Below are 16,071 nucleotides of genomic sequence, written 5' to 3'. Positions count from 1 at the left end.
TTTTTGTTGTCTATGTGTGTAGTGTGTGTGTTTGGTGTGTTTGTGTTTGCTGGTTGTGTGTGTTGGGTATGTGTGTGGTGTGTGTGTGCAGATGTGTGCAGTGTGTATAGTGTAGTGTATTGTGTGGTGTGTGTGCGGTGTATGTGTTTGTAGAGTATGTGTGTGTTGTTTGTGTTTGGTGAGTTTGTGTTTACTGTAGGTGTGGTGTTTGTGTAGTGTATGTTTGATGTGTATGTTTGTGGTGTATCTGTGCCGTGTGAGTGTGTGTTCTGTGTATGTATGTGTTTGAGTGTGTGAGGTATGCTTGCTTGTATTGTGTCTGTGCAGTCCATGTGTTAATAGTGTATGTGTGTGGTGTGTGTGTATGATGTATGTAGTATAGTGTATGTGTGTGGTGTGTGTGTGCAGTGTGCTTTTGTATTGTATGTATGCGGTGTTTGTGTGCAGTGTGTGTGCGGTGTGTTTGATTGTAGTATGTGTGTGTACGGTATGTGTGTGTTGTGTTTGTTTGGTGTGTTTGTATTTACTGTATGTGTGTGGTGTGTGTGTGGTGTATGTGTTGGGTGTATTGTGCAGTGTGTTTGTGGAGTGAATGTATGCGGTGTGTGGGTGCGGTATGTGTGTGCGGTGTGGATGTTTGTAGTGTGTCTGTGCGGTGTATATTTTATAATGTATATGTGAGGTGTGTGTTTGGTGTGTTTGTCTTTACTGTATGTGTGTTGTGTGTGTGTGGTGTGTTTAATATAGAGTATGTGTGTGGTCTCTGTGTGTAGTCTATGTGTGCAGTGCGTTTCTGTAGTTTATGTATGCTGTGTGTGTGTGCGGTAAGTGTGTGCGGTGTGTATGTTCGTCGTGTGTTGTGCTTTGTATATGTGTATAGTGTATGCGTTATGTGTGTGTGCGATGTGCGTGTTTGTATTGTGTGTGCATTCCATGTGATGGTAGTGTATGTGTGTGGTGTTTGCGTTTGACGTGTGTAGTGTAGTGTATGTGTGTGGTGTGTGTGCCGTGTATGTGTTTGTAGTGTATGTGTGTGTTGTTTGCGTTTGGTGAGTTTGTGTTTACTGTATGTGTGTGATGTGTGTGTAGTGTATGCTTGTTGTGTATGTTTGTTGTGTATGTGTGCGGTGTGTGTGTGTTTTGTATGTATGCGGTGTGTGTGTGAGGTATGCGTGTTTGTATTGTGTCTGTGCAGTCCATGTGTTAGTAGAGTATGCTTGTGTTGTGTGTGTTTCACATGTGTACTGTAGTGTATGTATGTGCTGTGTGTGCATTGTGATTGTGAATTGTATGTATGCGGTGTGTCAGTGCGGTGCAGTGTGTGTGGGGTGTGTGTGTTTGTAGTATATATGTGTGCGGTGTAGGTTTTTGTAGTGTATGTGTGTAGTGTGTGTGTTTGGTGTGTTTGTGGTTACTGTATGTGTGTGGTGTGTGTTTGGTTAGTTTGTGTTTACTGTATGTGTGTGTAGTGTATTTTTGTAGTGTATGTTTGTTGTTTATGTGTGCAGTGTGTGTGTGTAATGTATGTATGCGGAGTGTTTGTGTGCGTTGTGCGTGTTTGTATTGTATTTGTGCAGTCATGTGATGGTATTGTATATGTGGGCTGTGTGTGTTTGACGTGTCTCGTGTAGTGTATATGTATGGTGTGTGTGTGCAGTGTGTTTCTGTATTGTATGTATGCGGCGTGTATGTGCGGTGTGTGTGTGTGGTGTGTGTTTGCGATGTGTGTTTTTAGTGTGTGTGTGTGTGCGGTGTAGGTTTTTGTTGTGTATGTGTGTAGTGTGTGTGTTTGGTGTGTTTGTGTTTGCTGGATGTGTGTGTTGTGTATGTGTGTGGTGTGTGTGTGCAGTGTGTGTGTGCGGTGTGTGTAGTGTAGTGTATGTGTGTGGTGTGTGTGCCGTGTATGTGTTTGTAGTGTATGTGTGTGTTGTTTGCGTTTGGTGAGTTTGTGTTTACTGTATGTGTGTGATGTGTGTGTAGTGTATGCTTGTTGTGTATGTTTGTTTTGTATGTGTGTGGTGTGTGTGTGTAGTGTATGTCAGTGTGTATTTGTGCGGTGTGTGTGTGAAGTGTGTTTTAGAATTGTATGTATGCGGTGTGTGTGAGCGGTGTGTGTGTGCCTTGTGTTGGGGGTGTGTGTGTTTGTAGTATGTGTGTGTGTGGTGTAGGTTTTTGAAGTGTATGTGTGTAGTGTGTGTGTTTGACGAGTGTAGTGTACTGTATGTGTATGGTGTGTGTGCAGAGTGTTTCTGTATTGTATTATGCGGTGTGTGTGTGCGGTGTGTGTGTGCGGTGTGTGTTTTTAATGTGTGTGTTTGCGGTGTAGGTTTTTGTAGAGTATGTGAGTAGTGTGTTTGTTTAATGTGTGTGTAGTGTATGTTTTTGGTGTATTTATTCGGTGTGTGTGTGCAGTGCATTTGTGAATTGTATGTATGCGGTGTGTGTGAGCGGTGTGTGTGAAGTGTGTGTGTGTGGTGTGTATGTTTGTAGTGTGTTGTGCGTTGTATATGTGTATAATGTATGTGTGTTGTTGGTGTGTGTAGTGTATGTATGCGTTAAGTGTGTGTGCGATGTGCGTGTTTGTATTGTGTGTGCATTCCATGTGATGGTAGTGTATGTGTGTGGTGTTTGCGTTTGACGTGTTTAGTGTAGTGTATGTGTGTGGTGTGTGTTTGCAACGTGTTTCTGTATTGTATGTATGCAGTGTCTGTGTGCGTTGTTTGTGTGCGGTGTTTGTGTTTGTAGTGTGTGTGTTTGCGGTGTAGGTTTTTGGAGTGTATGTGTGTAGTGAGTGTGTTTGGTGTGTTTTTTGATGTATGTTTGTGCAGTGTGAGAAGTGTAAGTTTATGAAGCATGCGTTGTGTGTGTGTTTGCTTGTGTGCGGTGTGTGTGTGTAGTGCATGTGTGAGGTGTATGTTTGCAGTGTGTTTGTTTAGTCAATGTATGCGGTGTGTGTGTGGCGGGAGTCTGTTTGCGGTGTGTATATTTGTACTGTGTGTTTGCGATTTCGATGTTTATAAAGTAAGTGTGTGGTGTGTGTGTTTGGTGTGTTTGGGTTTATTGTATGTGTGAGGTGTGTGTGTGTGCTGTGTTTTTGCGGTGTATGTGTTTATTGTTGTATGTGTGTGGTGTGTTATTTGGTATGTGTGTGTGTGTTGTGTGTGTTTGGTGTGTGTAGTGTAATGTATGTGTGTGGTGTGTGTGGTGTTTGTGTTTGTAGTGTATATGTGTGTTGTGTGTGTTTGGTGAGTTTGATTTTACTCTATGTTTGTGAGTAGTGTCTTTTTGTAGTGTATGTTTGTGGTGTATGTGTGCGGAGTATGTTTGTTGTTGTATGTGTGTGGTGTGTTATTTGTTATGTGTGTGTAGCGTGTGAGTTCTGTGTGTGTTTGGTGTGTGTAGTGTAATGTATGTGTGTGGTGTGTGTGTGCAGTGTGTGTGTTTGTAATGTATGTATGTTTGTTGTGTATGTGTACAGTGTGTTGTGTGTGTTTGGTGAGATTGGGTTTCCTGTTTGTGTGGTGTATTTTGTAGTGTATGTTTGTTTTGTATGTGTGCAGTGTGCGGAGTGTTTGTGTGCGTTTTGTGCGTGTTTGTATTGTATGTGTGCAGTCCATGTGATGGTATTGTATGTGTGTGGTGTATGTGTTTGTCATGTGTAGTGTCGTGTATGTGTATGGTGTGTGTGTGCAATGTGTTTCTGTATTGTATGTAAGCCTTGTGTATGTGCGGTGTGTGTGTGCGTTGTGTGTTTTTAGTGTGTGTGGGTGCGGTGTAGGTTTTTGTAGAGTATTGTGTAGTGTGTGTGTGTAGTGTATGTTTTTAGTGTATGTTTGTGGTGTATTTGTGCGGTGTGTGTGTGAGGTATGCGTGTTTGTATTGTGTCTGTGCAGTCCATGTGTTAGTTGTGTATGTTTGTTGTGTATGTGTTTGACATGTGTACTGTAGTGTATGTGTGTGCTGTGTGTGTGCATTGTGAGTGTGAATTGTATGCATGCGGTGTGTCTGTGCGGTGCAGTGTGTCTGGGGTGTGTGTGTTTGTAGTATATGTGTGTGCGGTGTAGGTTTTTGTAGTGTATGTGTGTAGTGTGTGTGTTTGGTGTGTTCGTGGTTACTGTATGTGTGTGGCGTGTGTGTTTGGTGTGTTTGTGTTTGCTGGATGTATGTGGTGTATGTGTGGTGTGTGTGTGCAGTGTGTGTGTGCGGTGTGTATAGTGTGGTGTATGTGTGTGGTGTGTGTGCGGTGTATGTGTTTGCAGTGTATGTGTGTGTTGTTTGTGTTTGGTGAGTTTGTGTTTATCGTATGTGTGTGGTATTTGTCTAGTGTATGTTTGTTGTGTATGTTTGTGGTGTATGTGTGTGGTGTGTGTGTATGACGTGTGTAATATAGTATATGTGTGTGGTGTGTGTGCAGTGTGTGTGCGGTGTGTGTGATTGTAGTATGTGTGTGCACTGTTTATGTGTTTGTACTGTATGTGTGTTTTGTGTTTGTTTGGTGTGTTTGTTTTTACTGTATGTGTGTGGTGTGTGTGTGGTGTGTGTGGGGGGTGTATGTGTGCAGTGTGTTTGTGGAGTGAATGTATGCGTTGTGGGTGTGTGGTATGTGTGGGCGGTGTAGATGTTTGTAGTGTGCGTGTGCGGTGTATGTGTTTATAGTGTATGTGTGTGGTGTGTGTTTGGTGTGTTTGTGGGTGTGTTGTGTGTGTGTGTGTGTGGTGTGTGTTTGGTGGGTTTGTCTCTATGTGTGCTGTGTGTGTGTGTGGTGTGTGTGTTTGGTGTGTGTAATATAGTGTATGTGTGTGGTGTGTATGTGTGTAGTGTGTGTGGTGTATGTGTGCAGTGCGTTTGTGTAGTTTCTGTATGCTGTGTGTGTGTGAGGCTTGTGTGTGCAGTGTGTATGTTTGTAGTGTGTTGTGCGTTGTATATGTGTAGTGTATGTGTGTTGTGTGTGTGTAGTGGATGTATGCGTTAAGTGTGTGTGCGATGTGCGTGTTTGTATTTTGTGTGTGCATTCCATGTGATGGTAGTGTATGTGTGTGGTGTGTGTGTGCAACGTGTTTCTGTATTGTATGTATTCAGTGTGTGTGTGCGTTGTTTGTGTGCGGTGTCTGGGTTTGTAGTGTGTGTGTTTGCGGTGTAGCTTTTTGTAGTGTATGTGTGTAGTGCGTGTGTTTGGTGTGGTTTTTTATGTATGTTTGTGCTGTGTGAGAAGTGTAAGTTTATAAAGCATGCGTTGTGTGTGTGCTTTTCTTGCGTGCGAAGACACAGTAGTGCATGTGTGAGGTGTATGTGTGCAGTGTGTGTGTAGTCAATGTATGCGGTGTGTGTGTGGTTATCTGTTTGCGGTGTGTATATTTGTACTGTGTGTGTGCGATTTCGATGTTTATACTGTGTGTGGTGTGTGTGGTGTGTTTGGTTTTATAGTATGTGTGAGGTGTGTATGTGTGCTGTGTTTTTGCGGTGTATGTGATTGTTTTTGTATGTGTGTTGTGTGTTATTTGGTATGTGTGTGTAATATGTGTGTGTTGTGTTTGTTTGGTGCGTGTAGTGTAATGTATGTGTGTGGTGTGTGTGGTGTATGTGTTTGTAGTGTATATGTGTGTTGTGTGTGTTTGGTGAGTTTGAGTTTACTCTATGTGTGTGAGGAGTGTCTTTTTGTAGTGTATGTTTGTGGTGTATGTGTGAGGTGTATGTGTTTGTTGTATGTGTGTGGTGTGTTATTTGTTATGTTGTGTAGCGTGTGTGTTTTGTGTGTGTTTGGTGTGTATAGTGTAATGTATGTGTGTGTTGTGTGTATGCAGTGTGTGTGTTTGTAGTGTATGTTTGTTGTGTATGTGTACAGTGTGTTGTGTGTGTTTGGTGAGTTTGTGTTTCCTGTTAGTGTGGTGTATTTTGTAGTGTATGTTTGTTTTGTATGTATGCAGTGTGCGGAGTGTTTCTGTGCGTTTTGTGCGCGTTTTATTGTATGTGTGCAGTCCATGTGATGGTATTGTATGTGTGTGGTGTATGTGTTTGACGTGTGTAGTGTAGTGTGTGTATGGTGTGTGTGTGCAATATGTTTCTGTATTGTATGTAAGTGGTGTGTATGTGCGGTGTGTGTGTGCGGTGTGTGGTTTTAGTGTGTGGGTGCGGGGTAGGTTTTTGTAGAGTATTGTGTAGTGTGTGTGTGTAGTGTATGTTTGTAGTGTATGTTTGTGGTGTATTTGTGCGGTGTGTGTGTTTTGTGTATGTATGCGGTGTGTGTGTATTTGCGGTGTGTGTGTTTGTATTGTGTGTGTGCAGACCATGTATTAGTAGTGTAGGTGTGTGGTGTGTGTGTTTGACATGTGTAGTGTAGTGTATTTGCGTGGTGTGTGTGTGCAGTTGTTTCTGAATTGTATGTATGCGGTGTTTGTGAGCGGTGTGTGTGTGCAGTGTGTGTCTGCGGGGTGTGTTTGTAGCATGTTTTTGCGCTGTAGGTTTTTGTAGTGTATGTGTGTAGTGTGTGTGTTTGGTGTGTTTGTGTTTGCTGGATGTGTGTAGTGTATGTGTGTGGTGTTTGTGTGCAGTGTGTATGTGAGGTGTGTGTAGTGTAGTGTATGTGTGTGGTGTGTGTGCCGTGTATGTGTTTGTAGTGGATGTGTGTGTTGTTTGTGTTTGGTGAGTTTGTGTTTACTGTATGTGTGTGATGTGTGTGTAGTGTATGCTTGTTGTGTATGTTTGTTGTGTATGTGTGCGGTGTGTGTGAGGTATGCGTGTTTGTATTGTATCTGCGCAGTCCATGTGTTAGTAGTGTATGCTTGTGGTGTGTGTGTTTGACATGTGTCTGTAGTGTATGTGTGTGCTGTGTGTGCATTGTGATTGTGAATTGTATGTATGCGGTGTGTCTGTGCGGTGCAGTGTGTGTGGGATGTGTGTTTGTAGTATATATGTGTGCGGTGTAGGTTTTTGTAGTGTATGTGTGTAGTGTGTGTGTTTGGTGTGTTTGTGGTTACTGTATGTGTGTGGTGTGTGTGTTTGGTTAGTTTGTGTTTACTGTATGTGTGTGTAGTGTATTTTTGTAGTGTATGTTTGTTGTGTATGTGTGCAGTGTGTGTGTGTAATGTATGTATGCGGAGGGTTTGTGTGCATTGTGCGTGTTTGTATTGTATGTGTGCAGTCATGTGATGGTATTGTATATGTGGGGTGTGTGTGTTTGACGTGTCTAGTGTAGTGTATATGTATGGTTTGTGTGTGCAGTGTGTTTCTGTATTGTATGTATGCTGTGTGTATGTGCGGTGTGTGTGCGGTGTGAGTGTGTGCGATGTGTGTTTTTAGTGTGTGTGTGTGCGGTGTAGGTTTTTGTAAAGTATGTGTGTAGAGTGTGTGTGTAGTGTATGTTAGTGTGTATTTGTGCTGTGTGTGTGAAGTGTGTTTTTGAATTGTCTGTATGCGGTTTGTGTGAGCAGTGTGTGTGTGCCTTGTGTTGGGGGTGTGTGTGTTTGTAGTATGTGTGTGTGTGGTGTAGGTTTTTGAAGTGTATTGTGTAGTGTGTGTGTTTGACTTGTGTAGTGTAGTGTATGTGTATGGTGTGTGTGCAGAGTGTTTCTGTATTGTATTATGCGGTGTGTATGTGCGGTGTGTGTGTGCGGTGTGTGTGTGCGGTGTGTGTTTTTCATGTGTGTGTGTGCGGTGTAGGTTTTTGTAGAGTATGTGAGTAGTGTGTTTGTTTAGTGTGTGTGTATTGTATGTTTGTGGTGTATTCATTCGGTGTGTGTGTGCAGTGCATTTGTGAATTGTATGTATGTGGTGTGTGTGAGCGGTGTGTGTGTGAAGTGTGTGTGTGCGGTGTGTTTGTGTTTGCTGGATGTGTGTGTTGTGTATGTGTGTGGTGTGTGTGCAGATGTGTGCAGTGTGTATAGTGTAGTGTATGTGTGTGGTGTGTGTGCGGTGTATGTGTTTGTAGTGTATGTGTGTGTTGTTTGTGTTTGGTGAGTTTGTGTTTACTGTATGTGTGTGTTGTTTGTGTAGTGTATGTTTGATGTGTATGTTTGTGGTGTATCTGTGCCGTGTGAGTGTGTGTTCTGTTTATGTATGTGTTTGAGTGTGTGAGGTATGCTTGCTTGTATTGTGTCTGTGCAGTCCATGTGTTAATAGTGTATGTGTGTGGTGTGTGTGTATGAAGTGTGTAGTATAGTGTATGTGTGTGGTGTGTGTGTGCAGTGTGCTTGTGTATTGTATGTATGCGGTGTTTGTGTGCAGTGTGTGTGCGGTGTGTTTGATTGTAGTATGTGTGTGTACGGTATGTGTGTGTTGTGTTTGTTTGGTGTGTTTGTGTTTACTGTATGTGTGTGGTGTGTGTGTGGTGTATGTGTTGGGTGTATTGTGCAGTGTGTTTGTGGAGTGAATGTATGCGGTGTGTGGGTGCGGTATGTGTGTGCAGTGTGGATATTTGTAGTGTGCCTGTGCGGTGTATGTGTTTATAGTGTATATGTGTGGTGTATTTTTGGTGTTTTTGTCTTTACTGTATGTGTGTTGTGTGTGTGTGGTGTGTTTAATATAGTGTATGTTTGTGGTCTGTGTGTGTCGTGTATGTGTGCAGTGCGTTTCTGTAGTTTATGTATGCTGTGTGTGTGTGCGGTATGTGTGTGCGGTGTGTATGTTGGTAGTGTGTTGTGCGGTGTATATGTGTATAGTGTATGTGTATTGTGTGTGTGTGTAGTGTATGTATGCATTATGTGTGTGTGCGATGTGCGTGTTTGTATTGTGTGTGCATTCCATTTGATGGTAGTGTATGTGTGTGGTGTGTGCGTTTGACGTGTGTAGTGTAGTGTATGTGTGTGGTGTGAGTGTGTGCAACGTGTTTCTGTATTGTATGTATGCAGTGTGTGTGTGCGTTGTTTGTGTGCGGTGTCTGGGGATGTAGTGCGTGTGTTTGTGGTGTAGGTTTTTGTAGTGTATGTGTGTAGTGCGTGTGTTTGGTGTGTTTTTTGATGTATGTGTATGTGTGTGCTGTGTGTGTGCATTGTGATTGTGAATTGTATGTATGCGGTGTGTCTGTGCGGTGCAGTGTGTGTGGTGTGAGTGTGTGCAACGTGTTTCTGTATTGTATGTATGCAGTGTGTGTGTGCGTTGTTTGTGTGCGGTGTCTGGGGATGTAGTGCGTGTGTTTGTGGTGTAGGTTTTTGTAGTGTATGTGTGTAGTGCGTGTGTTTGGTGTGTTTTTTGATGTATGTGTATGTGTGTGCTGTGTGTGTGCATTGTGATTGTGAATTGTATGTATGCGGTGTGTCTGTGCGGTGCAGTGTGTGTGGGGTGTGTGTGTTTGTAGTATATGTGTGTGCAGTGTACGTTTTTGTAGTGTATGTGTGTAGTGTGTGTGTTTGGTGTGTTTGTGGTTACTGTATTTGCGTGGTGTGTGTGTTTGTTGTGTTTGTGTTTGCTGGATGTGTGTGGTGTATGTGTGGTGTGTGTGTGCAGTGTGTGTGTGAGGTGTGTGTAGTGTGGTGTATGTGTGTGGTGTGTGTGCGGTGTATGTGTTTGTAGTGTATGTGTGTGTTGTTTGTGTTTGGTGAGTTTGTGTTTATCGTATGTGTGTGGTATTTGTCTAGTGTATGTTTGTTGTGTATGTTTGTGGTGTATGTGTGTGGTGTGTGTGTATGACGTGTGTAGTATAGTATATGTGTTTGGTGTGTGTGTTTGGTGTGTTTGTGTTTGCTGGATGTGTCTGGTGTATGTGTGTAGTGTCTGTTTGCAGTGTGTGTGTGTGCGGTGTGTGTAGTGTTGTATATGTGTGTGGTGTGTGTGCCGTGTATGTGTTTGTAGTGTATGTGGGTGTTGTTTGTGTTTGGTGAGTTTGTGCTTACTGTATGTGTGTGGTATTTGTGTAGTGTATGTTTGTTGTGTATGTTTGTGGTGTATTGTGTGGTGTGTGTGTATGACGTGTGTAGTGTAGTGTATGTGTGTGGTGTATGTGTGCAGTGTGCTTGTGTATTGTATGTATGCGGTGTTTGTGTGCAGTGTGCGTGCGGTGTGTGTGATTGTAGTATGTGTGTGTACGGTGTATGTGTTTGTACTGTATGTGTGTTTTGTGTTTGTTTGGTGTGTTTGTGTTTACTGTATGTGTGTGGTGTGTGTGTGGTGTATGTGTGGGGTGTATGTGTGCAGTTCGTTTGTGTAGTTTCTGTATGCTGTGTGTGTGTTAGGTATGCAGTGTGGGTTTGCCGTATGTGAGTGTGGTGTAGATGTTTGTAGTGTGCGTGTGCGGTGTATGTGTTTATAGTGTATGTGTGAGGTATGTGTTTGGTGTGTTTGTGTGTGTGTTGTGTGTGTCTGTGTGTTGTGTGTGTGGTGTGTGTGTTTGGTGTGTGTAATATAGTGTATGTGTGTGGTGTGTATGTGTGTGGTGTATGTGTGCAGTTCGTTTGTGTAGTTTCTGTATGCTGTGTGTGTGTGTGTGAGGTATGTGTGTGCAGTATGTATGTTTGTTGTGTGTTGTGTGGTGTATATGTGTATAGTGTATGTGTATCATGTGTGTGTGTGTGTAGTGTATGTATGCGTTATATGTGTGTGCGATGTGCGTGTTTGTATTGTGTGTGTGCATTCCATGTGATGGTAGTGTATGTGTGTGGTGTGTGTGTTTGACGTGTGTAGTGTAGTGTATGTATACAGTGTGTGTGTGCGTTGTTTGTGTGCGGTGTCTGTTTGTTGTGTGTGTTTGTGGTGTAGATTTTTGTAGTGTATGTGTGTAGTGCGTGTATTTGGAGTGTTTTTTGATGTATGTTTGTGCAGTGTGAGAAGTGTAAGTTTATAAAGCATGCGTTGTGTGTGTGCTTTGCTTGTGTGCGGTGTGTGTGTGTAGTGCATGTGTGAGGTGTATGTGTGTAGTGTGTGTGTGTAGTCAATGTATTCGGTGTCTGTGTGGGGGGTATCTGTTTGCGGTGTGTATATTTGTACTGTGTGTGTGCGATTTCTATGTTTATATTGTAAGTGTGTGGTGTGTGTGTTTGGTGTGTTTGGGTTTATTGTATGTGTGAGGTGTGTGTGTGTGTGTGTGTGCTGTGTTTTTGTGGTGTATGTGTTTTTTGTTGTATGTGTGTGGTGTGTTATTTGGTATGTGTGTGTGTTGTGTGTGTTTGGTGTGTGTAGTGTAATGTATGTGTGTGTTGTGTGTGGTGTATGTGTTTGTAGTGTATATGTGTGTTGTGTGTGTTTGGTGAGTTTGTGTTTACTCTATGTGTGTGAGTAGTGTCTTTTTGTAGTGTATGTTTGTGGTGTATGTGTGCGGAGTATGTGTTTGTTGCTGTATGTGTGCGGTGTGTTATTTGTTATGTGTGTGTAGCGTGTGTGTTTTGTGTGTGTTTGGTGTGTGTAGTGTAATGTATGTGTGTGGTGTGTGTGTGCAGTGTGTGTGTTTGTAATGTATGTTTGTTGTGTATGTGTACAGTGTGTTGTGTGTGTTTGGTGAGTTTGTGTTTACTGTATGTGTGTGTAGTGTATTTTTGTAGTGTATGTTTGTTGTGTATGTGTGCAGTGTGTGTGTGTAATGCATGTATGCGGAGTGTTTGTGTGCGTTGTGCGTGTTTGTATTGTATGTGTGCACTCATGTGATGGTATTGTATATGTGTGGTGTGTGTGTTTGACGTGTGTAGTGTAGTGTATGTGTATGGTGTGTGTGTGCAGTGTGTTTCTGTATTGTATGTATGTGGTGTGTATTTGCAGTGTGTGTGTGCGGTGTGTGTGCGATGTGTGTTATTAGTGTGTGTGTTTGTGTGTGCGGTGTAGGTTTTTGTAGAGTATGTGTGTAATGTGTGTGTGTAGTGTATGCTTGTGTTTATTTGTGCGGTGTGTGTGTGTGAAGTGTGTTTGTGAATTGTATGTATGCGGTGTGTGTGTGCCTTGTATGTGGTGGTGTGTGTGTTTGTAGTATGTGTGTGTGTGGTGTAGGTTTTTGAAGTGTATGTGTGTAGTGTGTGTGTTTGACATGTGTAGTGTAGTGTATGTGTATGGTGTGTGTGCAGAGTGTTTCTGTATTGTATTATGCGGTGTGTATGTGCGGTGTGTGTGTGCGGTGTATGTGTGTGGTGTGTGTTTTTAATGTGTGTGTGTGCGGTGTAGGTTTTTGTAGAGTATGTGAGTAGTGTGTTTTTTTAGTGTGTGTGTGTAGTGTATATTTGGGGTGTTTTTTTTTCGGTGTTTGTGTGCAGTGCATTTGTGAATTGTATGTATGCGGTGTGTGTGAGCGGTGTGTGTGTGAAGTGTGTGTGTGCGGTGTGTGTTTGTAGTATGTGTGTGCGGTGTAGGTTTTTGTAGTGTATGTTTGTAGTGTGTGTGTTTGGTGTGTTTGTGGTTACTGTATGTGTGTGGTGTGTGCGTTTGACGTGTGTAGTGTAGTGTAAGTGTGTGGTGTGTGTGTGCAACGTGTTTCTGCATTGTATGTATGCAGTGTGTGTGTGCGTTGTTTGTGTGCGGTGTCTGTGTTTGTTGTGTGTGTTTGCGGTGTAGGTTTTTGTAGTGTATGTGTGTAGTGCGTGTGTTTGGTGTGTTTTTTGATGTATGTTTGTGCAGTGTGAGAAGTGTAAGTTTATAAAGCATGCGTTGTGTGTGTGCTTTGCTTGTGTGCGGTGTGTGTGTGTAGTGCATGTGTGAGGTGTATGTGTGCAGTGTGTGTGTGTAGTCAATGTATGCGATGTCTGTGTGGGGGGTATCTGTTTGCGGTGTGTATATTTGTACTGTGTGTGTGCTATTTCTATGTTTATACTGTGTGTGGTGTGTTTGTTTGGTGTGTTTGGGTTTATTGTATGTGTGAGGTGTGTGTGTGTGTGTGTGTTGTGTTTTTGCGGTGTATGTGTTTGTTGTATGTGTGTGGTGTGTTATTTGGTATGTGTGTGTAATGTGTGTGTGTTGTGTGTGTTTGGTGTGTGTAGTGTAATGTATGTGTGTGGTGTGTGTGGTGTATGTGTTTGTAGTGTATATGTGTGTTGTGTGTGTTTGGTGAGTTTGATTTTACTCTATGTGTGTGAGTAGTGTCTTTTTGTAGTGTATGTTTGTGGTGTATGTGTGCGGAGTATGTGTTTGTTGTTGTATGTGTGTGGTGTGTTATTTGTTATGTGTGTGTAGCGTGTGTGTTTTGTGTGTGTTTGGTGTGTGTAGTGTAATGTATGTGTGTGGTGTGTGTGTGCAGTGTGTGTGTTTGTAGTGTATGTTTGTTGTGTATGTGTACAGTGTGTTGTGTGTGTTTGGTGAGTTTGTGTTTCCTGTTTGTGTGGTGTATTTTGTAGTGTATGTTTGTTTTGTATGTGTGCAGTGTGCGGAGTGTTTGTGTGCGTTTTGTGCGTGTTTGTATTGTATGTGTGCAGTCCATGTGATGGTATTGTATGTGTGTGGTGTATGTGTTTGACGTGTGTAGTGTAGTGTATGTGTATGGTGTGTGTGTGCAGTGTGTTTCTGTATTGTATGTAAGCGGTGTGTATGTGCGGTGTGTGTGTGCGGTGTGTGTTTTTAGTGTGAGTGGGTGCTGTGTAGGTTTTTGTAGAGTATTGTGTTGTGTGTGTGTATAGTGCATGTTTGTGGTGTATTTGTGCAGTGTGTGTGTTTTGTGTATGTATGCTGTGTGTGTGTATTTGCGGTGTGTGTTTGTATTGTGTGTGTGCTGACCATGTATTAGTAGTGTAGGTGTGTGTTGTGTGTGTTTGACATGTGTAGTGTAGTGTATTTGCGTGGTGTGTGTGTGCAGTTGTTTCTGAATTGTATGTATGCTGTGTTTGTGAGCGGTGTGTGTTTGCAGTGTGTGTCTGCGGGGTGTGTTTGTAGCATGTTTGTGCGCTGTAGGTTATTGTATTGTATGTGTGTAGTGTATGTGTTTGGTGTGTTTGTGTTTGCTGGATGTGTGTAGTGTATGTGTGTGGTGTGTGTGCGGTGTATGTGTTTGTAGTGTATGTGTGTGTTGTTTGCGTTTGGTGAGTTTGTGTTTACTGAATGTGTGTGATGTGTGTGTAGTTTATGTTTGTTGTGTATGTGTGCAGTGTGTGTGTGTTGTGTATGTATGCGGTGTGTGTGTGTGAGGTATGCGTGTTTGTATTGTGTCTGTGCAGTCCATGTGTTAGTGGCGTATGTGTGTGGTGTGTGTGTTTGACATGTGTAGTGTAGTGTATGTGTGTGGTGTGTGTGCAGTGTATTTGTGAACTGTATGTATGTGGTGTGTGTATGTGCGGTGCATTGTGTGTGGGGGTGTGTGTGTGTGTGTGTGTGTGTGTGTCTGTAGTATATGTGTGTGCGGTGTAGGTTTTTGTAGTGTATGTGTATAGTGTGTGTGTTTGGTGTTTGTGTTTACTGTATGTGTGTGGTGTGTGTGTTTGGTGTGTTTGTGTTTGCTGGATGTGTCTGGTGTATGTGTGTGGTGTGTGTGTCGTGTATGTGTTTGTAGTGTATGTGTGAGGAATAGAGGAGGGCATGTAAGGAGATGCCTTGACAGACGGAGACAGTACAGGTTTGGAGAGAGGGCTGGCACAGGGGAAAAGTTAGTGAATCCACTGGGATGACCCCAACTAAGAATTTAGGCAGTGGTGGAGAGTTTGCGTTTGGTGCGTTTGTGTTTACTGTATTGTGTGATGTGTGTGTAGTGTATGTTTGTTGTGTATGTTTGTTGTGTATGTGTGCGGTGTGTGTGTGTTTTGTATGTATGCGGTGGGTGTGTGAGGTATGCGTGTTTGTATTGTGTCTGTGCAGTCCATGTGTTAGTAGTGTATGTTTGCGGTATGTGTGTTTGACATGTGTACTGTAGTTTATGTGTGTGCTGTGTGTGTGCATTGTGATTGTGAATTGTATGTATGCGGTGTGTCTGTGCGGTGCAGTGTGTGTGGGGTGTGTGTGTGCAGTGTGCTTGTGTATTGTATGTATGCGGTGTTTGTGTGCAGTGTGTGTGCGGTGTGTGTGATTGTAGTATGTGTGTGCACGGTGTATGTGTTTGTACTGTATGTGTGTTTTGTGTTTGGTGTGTTTGTGTTTACTGTATGTGTGTGGTGTGTGTGTGGTGTATGTGTGGGGTGTATGTGTGCAGTGTGTTTGTGGAGTGAATGTATGTGGTGTCGGTGTGCGGTATGTGTGTGCGGTGTAGATGTTTGTAGTGTGCGTGTGCGGTGTATGTGTTTATAGTGTATGTGTGAGGTTTGTTTTTGGTGTGTTTGTGTGTGTGTTGTGTGTGTGTGTGGTGTGTGTTTGGTGTGTTTGTTTGTATGTGTGCTGTGTGTGTGTGTGGTGTGTGTGTTTGGTGTGTGTAATATAGTGTCTGTGTGTGGTGTGTATGTGTGTGGGTTAGGTTAAGAGTTAAGACTAAATTTTGTCTACCATCTAAAGATTGTACCTAGGTTGCTTCTGATACTGGAGGAATGTTATACTGGCTATTCCATTGCTATAAAAGTACAAGACCTCAGAGATTTATAGCTATGTTTTCTACATATGGTTTCAGCCTTCCTTTCTGTCCTTTCGGTCCAATGCAAACCACCCAATTAACACTCTACCAAAATCTAGATAAAGTTCCAATTCCTCAATGTTGTACATTCACCTCGCTAAGAGGCTATTTTTGAGGCCAGACATTTTGGGTAATAAAAGCCATATCAGTGTCAGTGTCCAAGATCCCGGTAATAACCTTATTATTAATTCTTACTTTTAAGTGAGGTCTCTTATCATTAATTGAAGTTTGACAAAATATGCATTTCTTGTCTCCTCAAGTCCTGTTTGATTCCTCATCACTAGCCAAACTACTAGCTAGAGTAGCATCATTTTTTACAATGGGCAACTTATTGACTATTTGTCCTGTGAGAGATTGTCCTCCACAGTGACTGGGAATGACCGGACCTTTCTCAGTGTGGAGGACTTCTTGAGGCCCACCATGCAGTTTCCCTACTGTTATGAGTTTCCTTGTATGTCTCTGGTCAGTCTGCACTCATTGGTCCAGTAGCTGCCATTACCACATCTTCTACAGAATCCAGAAGGTGGAGGCCTTCCGTATGAGGCATTGTTGAAATTCCCTTGCCTACAATTTCCTTAATATGTCCTATTCTGCCACAGCTGAAGCATCTAGATTCCTGGTGCCTTCTTGCCTCCGTGAAGAAG

The sequence above is a fragment of the Cricetulus griseus genome, chromosome 8, assembly GCF_003668045.3.
Source record: "Cricetulus griseus strain 17A/GY chromosome 8, alternate assembly CriGri-PICRH-1.0, whole genome shotgun sequence".
Taxonomy (NCBI): domain Eukaryota; kingdom Metazoa; phylum Chordata; class Mammalia; order Rodentia; family Cricetidae; genus Cricetulus; species Cricetulus griseus.
The sequence above is the reverse complement of the archived record's forward strand: the minus strand, read 5'-3'. Positions refer to the sequence as shown.